The 18,791-nt window shown below is 34.2% G+C and overlaps 1 protein-coding gene across 1 annotated transcript in view; it reads left to right on the top strand.

The window, feature by feature from the left end:
• FAT4 (FAT atypical cadherin 4) overlaps positions 1-18,791 on the top strand; it is a 148,563-nt gene that overhangs the window by 49,345 nt on the left and 80,427 nt on the right. The gene's annotated exons all lie outside the window — the stretch shown is intronic.

Genomic DNA, 18,791 nt, shown 5'->3' with positions numbered 1-18,791 from the left:
AGAGTAAGTGGGTTTGTGGAAGTTAAGTGTATGATTAAAAAAGTCGGTTTTTCCAGCATGACCTACTGATTATTACATAACTGTGTTTTTTATCTGAATCACTTGGAGGGAAGCTTTATAGCTTTAGTAGTAAACAATTTATGCAGTTAAAATATGAAAAAGACAAAGAAAAGCAAACTGAAAAGACGTTTTAGAGGAGAATGGGAATTGAGCCAATGAGCCTGACTGGTAGAGTCCTTGGAGGGAAGCCAACATGTCTGATATTTCTCTAGTTAGGATATATATATGTGGTATTGGATAAAAAAATGTTAACTCTTTCCATGGAATCTGAGAATTTCTTGATTCTGAAATTCAAACTGAATGCAAATGAAGATTTTTAAAAAGTATGATTTAAAAAATAACCACAAGCACACATGACATTTGGCAATGCCTTAGATCTCTCTAAAATGTCAAGATAGAAAAACATCCATTTTTTTTTTTTTTTTTTGAGAAAAAGAGAAATTTGGATTCTAGCCAAATGCCTGCTGAGGAATTCTTATGAGAATTTCTGGAAACTGTACTTTTTAAAGTAATCGTGTTCTCCATGGTTGCATAACCCCAAATATTACTTGAGTGAATTTAAAGTCTCATCTGTTTGTGCCTTGTTATTGTATGTCCTTAAGACTTCAGTGGTCGAGTTTCACTTTGGTGAGATGACAGAAAAAAAAAAATATTGTGTTTGGCATTACACAATCTTAGAATACTTTAAGAACAAGTGTGCCACAAGAGTCATATTATGTAGCTTGAATTACGTTTTTCATGTATGATATGTATATCTCCTTATGTTAGACAAATCTGTATGTCTTTTGCTTTTCTATTAAAATATATATACGTCAGATACCTGATATGTATATGCTATGGTTGGAGGGCGAAAGTGAGATATGATATCAGGTAAATAATGTAAAATCAGCAGATCTCTCATCTAAACTTAATGTTTTAAATCTTGTCAACTTAATGTTTTAAGGGAGCGAGAACAAACTCTCTATAGTCAGAAAGGATCAAGAAGAAACATGCCTAACTTTCTTACAACAGTTCGGAAAATGATTATCCTTCTATTAATTAACTCATTCTGTTGTTTAATATAAGTAGTGAAAATGTGCATAGCATTGAGGTTTTGTTTTTGTTTGTTTGTTTAAGTATAGAGGTCTTGCACCACCATCCATCTCCAAAACTGAAACTGCGTATCCAGTAAATACTAACTCTCTGTTTCCTCAACCCTTAGCAACATCATTCTGCTTCCTGTCTCTCTATGAATTTGACTACTTTAGGCACCATATATAAGTAGCATTATACAATATTTGTCTTTTTGTTACTGGCTATTTCACTTAGCACAATGTCTTCACCGTTCATCCATGTTGTAACATGTGTCTGAATTTCCTTTTAAAGGGTGAATAATTTACACACACACAGATACACACACACACCACATTTTGTTTATCCATTTATCCATCAGTGGACACTTATGTGGCTTCCATCTTTTGCTGTTGTGTGCATTGAGTTTTAATATTATATGTTCCTTCAAGAGGGGAACATAGGAGTAAATAAGATGAACAATATCTCTCTTTTGGACAGATCAATCATGGGGAGAGATGGAAGATAATTAGACAAATGTATACATTGGATAATTATGGATAGTGAACTATTTTATGAGTAAAACTCATCATATTGCTGCAATGGAGAACGAGGAAGGTACATGGAGAATACCATTAGATAGGATCATTTAGGAAATGCCTCTCTAGAAGGGACGTCATAAATGTCAGTCGTTCAACTGGTCTGCTTCCTCAGAGTGCGAATCATGGTTTCCTTGTTGGCTCATGGACCTGTAGTGTTTAGTACAGAGACATTCACTAAATATTTGTTGAATGTAAGAAAGTGAAGTGAAATGGCAGTAAATAGGTCTTCTCCATGTGAAGCTCCGTCTCCTTCTCTCATAATTGTTTGGCCCATGTCTCATCTGCTTTGTATGTCTTTTTCCTGCACCTCCCCAGGCAGCCTGGGGAAAGTGGTAGGCTCAGGGTTTGAAAGAGGGAAAATAAATAAATAAATACAGTGTTATGGAGAAAAAAACAAAAAAAGAACCACTGGGTCAACAAAAGTGACATCAATAAGAATGACACTGATGACAAAGCGTAGCATGATAATGCTTTGCGATGTAAATCACTATTAACATATTTTAATAGGTATGTTACTTAATCTTTAGAGCTACCTGAGATACCGTGACAGGAATTGTTAACTACATTTGATGAGCTTGAGGTACCCAGGTCACATAGCTAGTGAATGGCAGAGCTGGCTTTAAAAGAAAAGAGGGGGCTTCTGAAACAGTCCTCTTCTTACATGTATGACAGAGGGGTTTGTGATGAATGTTGTTGTTAATGTTGAGTGTGGACTTTTTATAAGAAAGTAAACCACGCAATAGTAGTGGACTGATTTCAAAGTGGTTTGATACATGCTTGTATCCTTACAATGGTCCAATGAGAAAGACAATATTACCACATTCATGTTAATAGACAAGGAAATAGAAGTTTAGAAAAATTGTCTTGATCAGTATCACATACAAGAGCAAATGGGAAACCCATGCTTTTAATCTAAGATAGAATGCTAGGAATCTATGTTCTTATAGATTTCTTTATGTAGTCAAAATAATTTTTAAAAATTCTAAACCTAACTTTTAAAAATAATATATTGTTTTCTTTCCTTTTTACAAAATGTTAGTTTTTTATTGAATTTCGAAAACACACAAAAGAACACAACAGGAATCACCACCGTTGATACTATAGTATGAATAATTAAAGTCTTTTTTCTTAAAAAAATACAAATTTGAAATGTACTTTTAAATTTGTGTAAAAGCTAGAGGATGGTTTGATTAAAATCTGTTATTTAAATTTATTTTAGTAAAGTAATAATTCAATGAATTGTTCGAATCAGAATTGCCACGATGTAGCTTCACGTACATAAGGAAGTCAACATGAGTATTTCCCTCTCTTTTCCTTTTTATCTTGATTTTATCTTAATTGCCCTAACAAAGAAGACATATTTTTATGTTTTATGCAAAAGGAGATGCGTATGGATCAAAATGAGGGCCTAAAAATGGTTGGCATTTATTACCGTGTGCCTAAAAAATATTCCTTCTAATAAATGAAACTTTATTTCTATTACTAGAGTCTGTGTGTGTGTGTGTGTGTGTGTGTGTGTGTGTGTGTGTGTTGAGTATTTGTGTTCTGTTGCTTACAAACGACACACCATTCAATAAAACTAATAGTCATATCAGCTCTCTTTTAATGCACACTTACTGTGTGTCGGACACTATTCTATGTGCTTCATGTCCTCATCTTATTTAATCATCTCACCGACCCTGTAAGCAGGTACTTTTTAATTATCTCACGGTCATTGATGAAGAAAGGTGCACATGCAGGTTAAATAATTTCCCAAATTCATACAGGTGAAAATGAAGAAGCCAGGATTTAAACCCACTAACAGGGTTGTAGCAGATATGCCTTCCTTCAGAAATTGAGGGCAAGAAACAACCCTTGTTTAATATCTAATTTCTGATGCCATCTAGATGAAGATCATAAATGTATCAGAAAAAGAATTAGGACTCTATACATTTGATTTTAGACTATTTCCACTTTAAGATAAATGGCATATTTGCTAAAGGATGAAATGTTAGGGAAAATCTCCATTCTGGTCATAGACCTCTACTAACCTTGAAGTCGAGACATCACTGTATCTCTGGCCTCAGATTCTTTATTCAGAGGACGCAGGCAAGATGATCTTCACCAATTCTAAGATTCTATTGTCACCTTCTGTGTTATCACCTGCTGGTCTGTCAGTTGTACAGAGTAGTGGTGGCTTCAGTCTGTCTTCCCCACATCTTTCCCTTGCATCTTGCCTTGTAAAAGTGAAACCGAGTGTTAGGAAGCAATGTAAACCTATGGTTGCATTTGGTGATCTTTGAAGTTCTTGCAGCATTCCATAAGTTTGGTGACAAGCCCCTATTTTCAGTGATGAAACATCTGTGTAAACCCGTGAGCTTGACAATATTCTGTAACAGATTATTGAAAACCTTCTTTGGAAAAATTTTGAAAGGGAGGTAGTATCTAAAGGCACCATCTTGGCATCGATACAAATAAGTGACATGAAATAAGCATCACTTCCTTATTCTATAGGTTTACTGATTTCAAAAGTCCTCTTACCTATTTTTTAAGAGCTTTAGCAAGATAGAAAATCACATACCATAAAGTTCACCCTTCCAAAGGGTACAGTTCAGTGGATTTTAACATATTCACAGAACTGTCCTGATTGACCTTGCTTTTTTCGCTTGTTCAAGAGCATCTATCTCAATAAAGTGTGCAGTCCTGACATTCCATCAATATTTGCTGAATAAACCACTTAATACATAGGGGAGCAGAGGGGGCCTGATAATCCTCACTAAACCCAGATGGAATCACTTGTAAAAACACAAGGAATGATTAAGTATTCAGATACAGATTCCCAGTAGCATCTGAATAGAGGATTAAAAGAACACATTTATTTGTAATACTAGCACCTAGAAAAGCAATGTAGGCATCAGATAAGTGGTCAAGTATGACATTTGTCCTTTATATTCTTGCATAACTTTATGTAAGACTTCAATTCACAGACACATCTTGGCATCTTCAGAGCAAAATAAATTCACATTCAGGAGTCTTTTTGTTTTGTTTGTTTTTTAATAGATTGTCACTTGAGGAAGGACAGTACCATAATATTCAATGGCAAAGTTTGAAGTTTTCCTGTGGGGCTTAGTGATTTACCAACTTATAAAGCCAACAAAAAGAAAGTTTGATCAAATTATATGTTTGATATTGTACATCTAGCTCATTCTTTCCAGTTTTGTTGAGAATCATTGACATACAGCACTGTGTAAGTTTAAGGTGAACAGCATAACGATTTGCAATAAATTTACAATATCCAACATATAATTCTAAAATAGGACAATATATTAGCCGTAGGGCAAAATAAAAAGAAAGTATGATCATTATTTTAAGTTCCTTTTTGGTGATTCTAAGTTGAAAGTATAGAGAGAATGTTTTCACTGGCAATCTCCTTTGTCTTAAAATTTAATGACACAACACATTTGGCAAAGCAGCTAACTGATTTCTCATGTGTATGTTTGGTTGAGGCAGTTATTGCTATGGAAAAGAGAAAAAATGATGACGATTTTATTTCCTATCCAGTTTCGCGTGTAGCTTCACTCACATTTTCTTGAGTGTTCACCTCCCCGAATGACCATTTGTAGTACTTGCTCAGGCCTTGGCAACCTGCTTGGGTACCCTAATGAGTGAGGCTCCCTGGAGTTTTGGCCTGCAAATGTGTACTTTGAAAATTCCATCTGGTGATTCTAGTTTGCAAACCTAGTGAAAAAGCATGGTCCTGGAAGTTAGCAAGCTCTTTTGTATCTCTGCCCTGGGTTCCGTAGTTCTCATTTTCCAATGGAGGGCTTTACAACCTGGCTCAAAAGATTTTCCTGACTTTTGATGTCATCCAGAAAAGCATTTTTAAGGAACAACTTAATTGCTATTTTTAACCAATTATAAGATTTTATTAACAAACATTTCAATGTGTGATAATTATTAGTAAGCTTTTTATTTGAATGTTATTACTTACATTTACAGCCACCTGACTGCATGTATACAAAACCTGTTTCTGTGATTCATGTATATTTCCCTGACATTATTAAAAAAAAACCATAATTCTTTTTGCGTTTGGGAGCCTTGTTTTATATATGAAGAAGTTGAGGCTTAGAAACAGGTGAAGGTGACTGCATAATGGCATCAGGACTGAAAGCCAGGTAACATAGACGGACTTGTACCAAATCTCACACTGCTGATACAGAACTTATTTGCAGCAAAACATCCTCTGTCATATCCAATTTTTGCTATTAATTTGAATTCTACTGGGTGTGTGTTTAATTTGAAATTTTCATTGGTTTCTCATTTGTATAAGGATGCTATATTTATGAAATGTTTACTAAGTTTATAGTTTTACATATTTAAGTATATTCTGTTTCCATTCTAGATTATGCTGTTGCTCCTTACCCTTATTTTTTCTTGCCTGACAGTTAATATTATTATTGAAACTAGACCCCAAACAAGTTAATTTTGGCTTCTCTAAGATTTTCTTAAATATAAGTGTCTAGAAACTCTTAAATATTATTCTAAGAGTATTAACCAATACACACTTGAATGATTATTTATTCTTTTGTTACATATGTTCTGAATAATCATGCATGTTTTAAAAGATAAGCTATTAACTCAAACTGTTAAACTTCGAATTTTTATAGATAACGTTTGCTTTTCACAGCACTGAACTTCTGAGAATTAAAATCCACTCCAATCATGAATGAACAGATTAAAAAATGTTGGCAAACACTCATACACCAAAGCGAAATTAGGATATTTTAGTTGATTTTAACATTATCTGAACAAATGGAAAATAAGTTAGATGTTTTAGAAATATGTATTAAAAGTAGAGAAAACCTTGTTCATTCATTCACACAGCGCTTCTTTCTAGTAGGCAACTTGAGTGTAAATTATATGTTGTTGGTTCCTTTAATAAACAGTTTGCAACCTGAAAGAAAGTTGCAGGTATAAATAGGGTTGTAGGAGCGTATTGAGACCTGCAGAATAAGACATGATCACTGCTCGACTCAAACTCTTACAATTTAAACAATTTCATAGACATGAGCACAGACGTTACCAGATAAAAAGCATGCCCCACACAGAGCTGTAACAAAAGCCCGGTGCATTACTGGTTGCATATATTGCATAGCGTTGGGCACACAGACCAATGTGTTCAGGCATGTAGTGTTTTAAAACCTAAACTGTTTACAGCAAACTGTCGTTGTAAGAGCCTGATATAAGGGATCATTTTTAAAATGTCATTAAAACGTAAGGTATATGAGAGCAGAAAATACGGTTTTGTTCATTATTATACATTGACCACTTAGTATAGCACATAGTAGGCCCTAAATAAAATTTTATTGGATAAATTAATGAAATATAAATACAGACGCATAGTTGTTGCTCAGAAAGGTGAGCTTAAATTAATATTATTTTGCCAAGATGGGTACTGGGTCAGAAACTTTTCCCTTTAAAACAGATGAGTCATAAATTAATTTGAAAATCATAGACAATCTCAAATTAAGTCCCCAAATGGACAAATATTGACTGTAAAGTGTTTTCTTTTACCAAGATAATATTTGTCTTTTTTAGATTCTTGCCTCCAAGACTTTTATGAGTATCTTCTAGTCTTTGGCTTTGCAAACTTATTTTTTCATATGACCAAATAAATATTTATTATTATTCCTGCTAACCAAAATGTGCAATACAATTTCTCAGATAGATATGAACATATCCTCTACATTTAATAACATTCAATACACTATCCAATAAAGTAAGAGAAAAATTCCGTGTTCAATATTCACTGTTGTAACAGATTACTTTCTCATTGCTACTATGAAAATTTTAAATGTGGAAGTAAACTGAACTGAGATTAGATTTTCCTAAAGGATAGTTTCATTGGCTATGTAGTAACTAGGAACTATAGCCTCTATTGTAAAATGTTTATGACAATTGCTTGATTTGCAACTTTATTGGTTCTGTTGAAAGTTCATTCTTTACAAATAAAGATGCATCTTGTGAATAAAAAATATATCTATATAATGGTCAACAGAAGGAGCTTGATTTAATGAAGTGCGTAAACTGGTCAGGGGGCTCATGCCATTTCTTTGAGTTTGTAGTTGTGTGGAAGCATAAAACTTTAGTTTTGACAAAGAATATGCTTTTAAAAAAAATGAGACCAAATGTTCTTTTATTGATAATGATTAAAAAATCTTAAGAGAATGAAAAATATTAAAATGCTATGCTAACTTTTGAAGAGTGAAAGTAATGAACTGTAGAACTCTAAAAGAAATATTGATACTTTCTAGTAAATAAATTGAATGTATTTAATCTTTCTCTTCAAATTTTGAACTTACTTCATATTTGCTGTATTTTAAAGAATGAAATTTCTAACTTATACTTGCTATGCTTTTATGAAGTTTATTCTTAGGGAAATTAGGTGGGAGAAGATGGTTATCTACTAAACAGACATAAATTGAAAGAGATAAACTTTGGCTCTTTTGAATATTGTTAATACAATGAAACAATATTAGCCTTTCAAAGTCAAGTTATTTTTGTCACCATGAAAAGTCTATGTTGAGGTGTTTTGTTTTTGTTTTTTTAATAAAATACTTTAAAAAATAAGGGCCTATCCAATGTAATGTACAATTTTTTTTCGTAGTTTAAGGGGACTTCTATGTGAACATTTGCACAATGCTTTGTCATATAGAATCCATAGAATATTAAAAGTTATTGTCAATAAGACCATGTTAATGCTTAATCACTCTTTAGTATTAGTAAAATGTAAATGAAGATTATTAAAACTAGTTTAGTTTCTTATTAAAAACTATTCTCTGACTAACTGAACAATCACAGGCTCTAATATCTAAATATAACCACTAGAGGAAGGGGATAGATTTCCTGTAACGTTTATTAACATATGCAGACTGTGAGAATTCTATTAGTCTAGACAGGAGAACGGCAGTGTTTCTCTTGTCTTCCTTATTAATTTTGACAGATTTCAAGTGCTTGCAATTCTGGTTTCCATGAATCTCTTACTCAGCAGGAGTTTAATTTTTGCATACTTATTAGGTATTTAAAAAATGCCATCTTTTTTTAAATAGGAGTGCAGAAAATAATTAGTGTATTGGACAGATAATCAAACCATGCTGTTTTGTGGAGATGGTTCGTTTTAGTCAAAGTCGGCATTTCTTCATTACTCCTCAGTTTTATCTAATAAATTTCATAAATATACAGATGTTTTATCATATTTTGCACTATTTTTTCTTTCGATTGGGAGAATATATGTAACAGTCTAGCTATTTCTTGAAAATGAAATAATGTTTTCAAGATTTAAGTCTCTTTTGACATTGTTATTTCACTAAAACACCTTGGTACTTTGGCTTTGACAATGAGAAAAAGTGGACAAACAGCCTTCCATACTGAAACATCTTTTTTAAAAACATTTATTTTGTCATTTATTTATTTATTTTTGAAGTTTTAAAAAATATTCTCCAGTTAATTAGTTTTACTTTGATAATCATCACAGGAGCCGTCTTAAGACTTTCGTTATGTTATTGTGATGCCATTTCCCCTAAAATAAGACCCAGCTGGACAGTCAGCTCTAATGTGTCTTTTGGAGCAAAAATTAATGTAAGACCTGGTCTTATTTTATTATATGACCGAGTCTTATATAAGACTGTGTCTTACATAATAATAATATAATATAATATAGTATATAATACCAGATCTTATATTAATTTTTGCTCCAAACAAACGCATTACAACTGATTGTCCAGCTAGGTCTTATTTTCGGGGAAACACAGCATTCGGTAGTTCACCCCACTCGGATCCTGTGCTCTTAATTTTTCATGTAAAACACCATTCTCTTCATTTGTGTGCGCGTAATAACGAAATGTGCTACGACAATGAGCATTTGGCTTTTAAGTCATCGAATAAACGTGTTAAATGCCTCCTGTATGCTGGTCACTATGTTAGAAAGTAAATGTTATGTTGAAGCTTAAAAGGGAAACAGTCTTTCTGAGTTCATTGAAATAGGATTTCTAAATATAATTAAAGCACAGTACACTGTACATTTTTATTTTGATAGTGAGTTCAGAGTTTTCAGAAGATAGATTTTACATCAGATAAAATCTATATTTCTATTTATGAATGAGCTAATGCTGTTTTATAAAGATGAAAATTGTTATAGTTTTGAAGTAAAAAACCCCCCACAAAACTCTAAAATGAGACTTCAGTCTTACAGTTTGAAATAGTTGTTTAGAATATATCAGGAAAAATAAGCAATATACTTGCAACTAAAATAAATAGAATAGCTATAAGTCAAAACTTTGTCTTTTGTATCAAGTAATGGAAATTTCTTCCAAGGTGGAGACTAACATGCAAAGATAAAATGAGGCAGAGGGATTATTTTGGCATTGCAATAATTCTATAAAAAAAGTCTAACCAATCCTCATATGGGCGCTAGAAAGCTATTAAGGATGGAGTGTGGATACTCTTGAGGCTGCATTCTCTTACTGTTGTCCTGCCATTGTTGTTCTCTTATCGTACTCCTAATTTTCAACTCTTAAGAAAGACTCAATCCGGCAGGATTTGCTATTCTTGGATCAGGTATTCCCACCTCTTCCCTTAATCCTGGGCTTGTGAGAGAAGCAGGCGGAACTTGAAGGTCATGTCTTGAGTGGCCTTTCTAAAAGATAGGGGGATGGCATGTTAAGTGAGAGTGGGAAGTTATATAGGGTAGGAACATGTATTAATAGGTTCATAGTCATGGAATTTATCTCACAGTACAAGGCATATCACAGCTCTCAGTATAGATTAACTTGTTTCTCTTCTTTTTGCCTTTTATTTTAAACAAAGTAATCCATTATTTAGAACATGAAAATTAAGTAAAATATTCAATTAATGGATCCATTGTTTTGATCTGTATCTGTTAAGTATCGCCACGATAATGCTGCATAGTCAAGAGCCATGAAATCTCAAAGGCCTAGAGCAGTACACGTCTACTCTTATGCATCTGTGGGTGGGTTGCAGTTGGGCTCATCAAGGGAGCTGTGTTTCAGGCTGCAGGTCGCTACGTTGGCTGGGAGGCCTGTACTCAATACCTGTCTTCTTTCTGTTGCTAGTGGACCAGCCGGGACATGTTCTAGTGATTCTGACAGAGGTACAAGAGAGCAAGTACAATACAGGTCGAGTCTCTACTTGTTCTGAGTTTGTAAATATCCCACTTGACCGAAGCAGTTTTCATCGATGAGCCCAAAGTTAAGATGCAGGGAGAGAAACTCCACTTTTAGGGGCAGGGACTGTGAAGTTACTTATGGGGAGGGGTGAAGAATTAGGATCAATGATTCAATCCATCACAGCTTGGATCCTTAATGTAGATCAAGCTACTTTTCTGTTTTTCAGCACTCTGAATAGAAGACTTCTATATTTTGTAAAATGTTATATCTATTGGGCAAAAACAAAAGTGAGTAAAAAATGGTAGAATATTTTTATTTGTTTATTTGATACTGCATTTTTCTCTTGATATGTGTCTGCCACACTCAGATTAACATCTACTGAGAAGTGTACTGCAGGATGCTTTTGCAGGGTGTTTGTTTTGAAGACCAGTGTAAACATTTCCATAAGTTTCACATGACACCACACATATTTTAACTTGATCTCTTATTCTGCATTGACTTTTGGGCGTCCTTAAGAATCTGTTAAAATGCAGAAATTACGCAGTATTGATTTCAGGAAAAGTTGAAGTGGTTACACATGATTGCCCTTGCCTTAAAAGAAATCCTTATTTGGTTCTAATTTGAACAATATTGAAAGCACAACAAAACTAGCTTTTTATTATGTCACCACACAGTTAGCGAGTTACGGAAAGCATTTTGTTTCAAGAATGGAGTTAACTATGTCTTATCCGCACTTCTAGCCATGCTTGCCATTTCTGGCTCGTCTCCAAGCCTGCCTATTCCTCATGCATATTTCTTTCCTAGTAAGAAATGCATTGAAATCCTAAGAACATATTCTGCTGACTCCTGAAAGAGTTTTAGATGTGAGAGATGATGATAATAACTTTTGTTTGAGAAAGAGAATTGGTCACAGTTACATACATGTAGTTTATATGAGAAATATGTTCTGTTTTAAAGCTCAGTATGTTTATCTTTGCTTTAAAAAATAGCTAAAAAGAATATAAAACATGTATGCTTCAGAATACTTGGAATGAAAACAGTACAAATTTGTGTGAGATAAATGCACAGATATCTAAATTTATACATTACATCATTTAAATTTAAGATATAGAGTTTGAAATGACAGAATGTTTATTAGCCTAAAACTCAGAAAGAGTACTTTGATTCCCAAATTAAACATTGCTTCCTCAAATATTATCATTAGATCATGTTCCTTTTAACAAAGTGTTTTCTATAAAACAGTATGATAAACTAGTGTTTGGTATAGGTAAGATATTTTAGTGCTCATCTTCTAGAAAATGCAATGATTTTTTTCAATTTTTTCTTGTCATTCTAAGGACAAACTATAACTAACTGAGTAGATTTCCTTTCTGGTGAACCCTGAACTTCAGTAGAGTCTGGACATGCTGCAGGCCTGGGCTCTCTGGAATTCCTGGTTCCCTTGCACATGCAGTAGTGGCTCCATCGGTTTTCCCCAGTAGGCCACACCTGGCCTCTGCATGGCTGCATAGGATGGGATCATAGGCCCTTTATCCAAACTTCGGTTTCTCCTGTTTTCCTCAAGATTTCAAAGTTCAGAAATACTATTGAGATGAGACAGTTCCTTGTCGTTTGTTACAGCTACTGCAGGCTCTTTTGAATTTGGCCAGTTGTACACCATAAATAAATACCTAAACGCACTGTTCACAGGGTCTGATCAGACCCTGCATACCTCGTATGTAGCCCAAACATCACATTTCTGACGTCTAAGACTTTTAAATGTAAAGTCTTCTTTGCTAGGCCCTTCTCATAGCTAAAATATGAGTCACTTGTAAACCATAATAGATTTTGGCTCTGCAACTTGATGAAGTGTTCTGGATGTAGTGAAACATTTCACCCAGACTCATGGCAGCAGAATTCCCAGTGGTCACCCCAAATAGGGAAAGATGTGAAGAACGAACTGAAGGAAATATGCAAACCCTGGCACCAGCCTTTCATGGCAGTGCAACTCCTACTGCCGTTGTTCAGAACTGGAAGTGCTTAGAATGGAAACCCGTGAATGAGGATAGCACAAGCGAGCTGTTGCATTTTCTTTTTCTAACGACTGGATTTAACTCAAAACTTGAATATTTAAAAAGGCATCAGATATGTGTTCTACCAAATGAAATTATGTGGTTAGTTCTTCTGCAAAAAACCTAATGTGGAATGTCAAACTTCCTGCTGACATTTAATTAGACCTGCTGCTATGTAATCTCAGTGTATATGAGCTTTGACATAAGTTTACTAAATAAAGACTTATTATTGGAAGCCGAAAAGCATGCAAAATGTGTCAATCCTATTGAATTAAGTGATTCGCGTAGTATCTGGCTTCATTTGAAGGAGGTCATGGGAAGCTATTGCCAAATGTTTTAAATACAAATTTGATTATTTACTTGAGCCACAGCTTTGATATTTCTATCCTGATGTCTTTGTATAATAGCTGTTGCTCTTGGTTCCCAAGTTTAATGTCAAGTCACAGAATGTTCCATCGCACTCACTGCCCAGATGCATTGATTTTGGAATGTCCCTCAGCACCAAGCTTCTGCATTGCAAGCACACTCCCCTCCGCAGGCTCCTGTCAGGAAGGAAAGGTGGAGTTTTCCTTTTCAGGGTCAAAGGAGGTGACAGCTCAGGCATGATGGTTGCACTGATCCTGGGAGGATTTCAATTTTTAATTTGCTTTCAATTTCACCTCCTCACGTGAGCCTCGAATACAGAAAATTAAGTGGTTGGTCTTGGCAATTTGTTTCACTCTGATGAAATAAAAATTGTTTTGAGTGTAAGATTAGCCTTTTTTCCTCACTGAATTTCGGAAGCGCCTACACAATATAAACTAGGGTGTCATTTAGCAAAGTGTTGTTGGAGTGACATCACAATGACCCATGAAGGGTAATGCACATTTAATGAGCTCAGTTATTCTTTCAGGTTTGTTCATGACCTTCGTGGTGTTTAGCGTAGTTGCCTCCAAGGTAGTGATAGGCATCCCTTAGCATCTTCTATTGCAGTCTCCCAAGTGGGAGACTTTCTGAACAAAACACACGTAAGATGTTTTCTGAAGCCCTTTCAATTTGAAGTCACCATTTTGAGTATGAAGTTACCAAATTATCGTCAAATATGGTTTCATATCATATTACATGATAGCATGATGAGCACACATAAACTAGGAAGTCAATAGGACTGAAATGTTTCTAAATATCCTTATAATGTAGGACAGCTTTGATTAATACACTTCTTATATACCAGTTACATCTATTTTATTATATTTGATGAACATGTGACTAATAAAAATGTGAAAATAACCCGGTTTGCTTTTTTTCCTACTTTTTACCTATGTTTATTTTTATTTCCTATAAGTTCTTTTGCTACTAAGTGATTTTTTTTACATGTTTTCTTATGGGAAATTTTATTTACTTATTACTTTTTTAACAGAAAGCGTATTTGTTAGAAATAGTCTTTTCTTTTTTCTTTTTCTTTTTTTCCCTGCAAATTCAATCAAATTTGTTTTGCTTTGCAACCTAACTTGGGGGATGAGTTCTCATCTACATTTTATTGTATCGATTTTTGTTGTTGTTGAAGTCTAATTAACTTAGCAATATTATATTAGTTTCAGTTCAGGTCTACAACATGGTAATTAGATATTTATGTATATATTATGAGTGATCATGGTAAGTCTAGTTACCTTCTGTCACTATTACAGTATTATTGACTGTTCTCTCTGTTGTTCATTACTTCCGCCTGACTTATAACTGGAAGTTTGGACCCTTAATCCCTGCCACGTGTTTTGTCCTATGAGTCTGTTTCTGTTTTGTGTTGTTTGTTTTGATTTTAGATTCCACGTGTAAGTGAAATTATACCATAATTTTTCTGTCTGACTTATTTCACTTAGGACAATACCATCCAGGTCCATCTAAGTTGCAAATGGCAAGATTTCATTCTTTTTTAATAACTAATATTTCATTGTATATAATATATGATATATATATGTGTGTGTGTGTGTGTGTGTGTGTGTGTGTGTGTGTGTGTGTATATACATATATATGTGTGTGGGTGTCCATATCTTCTTTATCCATTTTATCTATCGATGGGCACTTAGGTTGCTTCTATATCTTGGCTGTTGTAAATAATGCTGCAAAGAACATAGGGGTGCATATGTCTTTTCAAATTAGTATTTTCGTTTTCCTTGGATAAATGTTTAGAAGTGGAATTGCTGGCTCATATAGTGGTTCTAATTTTAGTTCTTTTGAAGAACCTCTATACTGATTTTTAGAGTGGCTGCGCCAGTTTACATTCCCACCAGTAGTGTATGAGGGTTCCTTTTTCTCCAGATCCTCACCAGCACTTGTTATTGTCTTTTTGATAATAGTCATTCTGACAGGTGTGAGGTGGTAGCTCATTGTGGTTTTGATTTGCATTTCCGTGATGATTAGTAATGTTGAACATCTTTTCATGTGCCTCTTGGCCATTTAGAGAAGTGTCTGTTCAGGTTCTCTGCCCATTTTTAAAATCAGATTGTTTGGTTTTGTTTGATATTTCATTGTATCAGATATATCATTGGCAAATATCTTCACCCAGTCAGTAGGTTGCCTTTTTGCTTCGTTAATGCTGTTCTTCAGACATATCTAAAAAAAATATAGCTAAGACCAGTGTCAAAAAAACTTTCTGGTTATGTTTTCTTCTAGGATTGTTGTTTGGGGTTTCATATTCTAGTCTTTAGTGTATTTTGAGTTTACTTTTGTACATGATGTAAGATAGGTGTCCATTTCCATTATTTTGCATGGAAAACCTGTCCAGTTTTCCCAACAGTATTTATTGAAGAGACTGTTGTTTCCCCATTGTGTATTCTTGCCTTCTTTGTCATAGATTAATTTGCTGTATATGCATGAGTTTGTTTCTGGGCTCTCTGTTGTGTTCCATTGAGCTATGTGTTTGTTTCTGTGCCAGTGCCATATTGCTTTGATTATTATGTCTTTGTAATATAGTTTGAAACCAGGGCGCATAATACCTCCAGCTTTGTTCTCTCTCAATATTGTCTTGACTATTCGGGGTCTTTTTTGGTTCTATACAAATTTTAGAACTACAGTTCTAGTTCTATGAAAAATGTCATTGGTATTTTGATAGGGATTGTATTGAATCTGTGTACTGCTTTAGGGAGTATTTTGACAATATTAATTCTTCCTATCCATAAACATCAAATATCCTTCCATTTGTGTCATCTTCATTTCTTTCATCAATGTCTTGTGGTTTTCAGAGTACAGGTCTTTCACTTTGGTTAAATTTATTCTTAGATATTTTATTCTTTTTGGTGCAATTGTAAATGGGATTGTTTTCTTAATTTCTCTTTCTGCTATTTTGTTATTAATGTATACAAATGCAACAGATTTCTGTATATTAATTTTGTATCCTGCAACTTCACTGAATTTGTTTTAGTTCTAGTAATTTTTTGGTGGAGTCTTTAAGGTTTTATTTATATATATATATATATATATATATATATATATATATATATATATATATATATATATATATATTACGTCACATGTAAATAATGAGAGTTTAATGTCCTCCTTTAAAACTTGGATTTCTTTTATTTCTTTTCCTCATCTCATTGCTATGGTCAAGACTTCCAAAACTATGATGAATGAAATTGGTGAAAGTTGGCATCTTTTTCTTGTTCCTGATCTGAGACAAAATATTTTAGCTTTTCAATGTTGAGTATGATATTAGCTATAGGTTTGTCATATATGGCCTTTATTATGTTGAGATGTGTTCCCTGTATATCCACTTAGTTGAGAGTTTTAATCATAAATAAATGTTGGATTTTGTCAAATGCTTTTTCTGCATCTATTTAGATGGTCATATTATTTTTTTCCTTTGTTTCATTAATGTGGTACATCACGTTGATCGATCTGTGGATGTTACACCATTCTTGCAGTCCCCTTCACTTGATCATAGCGTATGGTCTGATTTGCTAATATTTTATTGCAGATTTTTGCATCAATGTTCAGGGATATTGGCCTGTAAATTTCTCTTTCTCTCTCTCTCTCTCCCCCTCCTTCCCTCCCTCCCTCCCTCCCTCCCTCTCTCTCTCTCTTTCTTTTATCTGAATATCCATCTGTTGACTTTCAGTCTGTGTGTCTTTAAGTTTGAGATGAATCCCTTGTAGATACCATGTAGATAGGTCTTTTAAAAAAAAAAAAATCATCCAGCCACTGTATATCTTTTGATTGGGAATTTTGTCCATTTACACATTTAAAGTAATTATTGATGGGTATGTGCTTATTGCCATTTTGTTAATTGTTTTCTGGCTATTTTTGTACTTCATCTCTATTTGGTTCTTTTATTTTTTTTCCCTTTGTAGTTCTTTTTCCCCCTTTGTACTTTGATGGCTTTCTGTAGTGTTATGGTTAGATTCCTTTCTTGTTTTGTTTTCTTTTGTCCATTTACTATACGGTGGTTTTGTTTGTTTGTTTTTTGGTGACCACGAGGTTCACATGTAATATCCTATGTATATAACTGTCTCTTTTAAGTTGATATAAATTAAATTAGAGCACATTCCAAAACTTTAAATTTTTACTCCCTTGCCCTCGTGTTTTATGTTTTGGATGACACTTTTTTACATCTCAGTATTTTATGTTTCCCTTAAGCAATTATTGTATTTTAAAATAATTTTACTACCTTTTATCTTTCACATTTCACACTTGTTTTATAAGTGATTGATACACTACTTTTATTATTTATTTACCTTTTCCAATGTGTTTTTTACTTTTATATGTTTTCTTATTATTAACACGTTGCATATGGATCACGAGAATCTTCACGAGGGATTTAAACCCCGCCGTACACAACGTGTTAACTAATTACTTTTTCTTTTTAGCTTAGAGCAATCCCTTTAACATTTCTTGTCAGGCCAGTTTACTGATGATTAACTCCTTTAACTTGTGCTTATTTGGGAAACTTAATCTCCTCTTCAATTCTGAATAACCTTGCAGGGTAGAGAATTCTTGGTTGGAGTTTGTTTCTTTTCTTTTTTTGTTTTTCAGCACTCTGACTATATCATGCCATTCCCTTCTTGCCTGTAAAGTTTCTGCTGAAAAAAACTAATGATAGCCTTACGGGGTTACTTTGTACTTCACAAGTTGGTTTTGTCTTGCTGCTTTTAAAATTATGTCTTTATTCTAAAATTTTACCATTATTACTATAATGTGCCTTTGTGTATTTGTCTTTGAGTTCATCTTATTTAGAATTCTCCGGGCTTCTTGAATCTGGATGTCTGTTTCCTTCCCCAGATTAGGGAAGTTTTGAGTCATATTTCTTCAACTAATTTTTCTGTTCCTTTCTGTCTGTCTTCTCCTTCTGGGATCCCTGTAATGCACATGTTATTCTTCTTGATGTCCCAGATTTCCTTTAAGGCATCCACTGCTTATGGCCATTACTTTGAATTCTGTACCAAGCAGGTTGTTTATCTCCATTTTGTTAAGGACTTTTTATGAGGATTTGTTTTGTTCTTCGGTTTGGAACATATTCCTGTGTCTCTCTATTTTGCCTGTCTCTCTATATTTGACTATATGTGTTAGGTGAAATGGCCATCTCTCTCAGTCTTGAAGGAGCAGCCTTCTGTAGGAGCTTTTTCGTGGAGCCCAGAAGCACAATCTCCCCTGTTCACCAGAGCCAGTCACTCTATTATCCCTTGTGTGTTCTGTGTGTACCCATCAGCTATGATAGGACAATGGCTACTAAAAGGGATGGGCAGGGCTCTGGGTGCTCACCTGCCCAAGTGCAACTTGGTCACTGCACAGTGAGGGTGTGGTTGGGGTGCTTGCTTGTTCCAGTTGCAGCCTTGGACTATGCACTTGGTAGTTGGGGTACTTGTCTGGCCTGGTTGTGGCTCTGCTGTTGC

The sequence above is a fragment of the Rhinolophus sinicus genome, linkage group LG07 (assembly GCF_036562045.2).
Source record: "Rhinolophus sinicus isolate RSC01 linkage group LG07, ASM3656204v1, whole genome shotgun sequence".
Taxonomy (NCBI): domain Eukaryota; kingdom Metazoa; phylum Chordata; class Mammalia; order Chiroptera; family Rhinolophidae; genus Rhinolophus; species Rhinolophus sinicus.
This window is presented reverse-complemented; position numbering and strand designations above follow the sequence as displayed.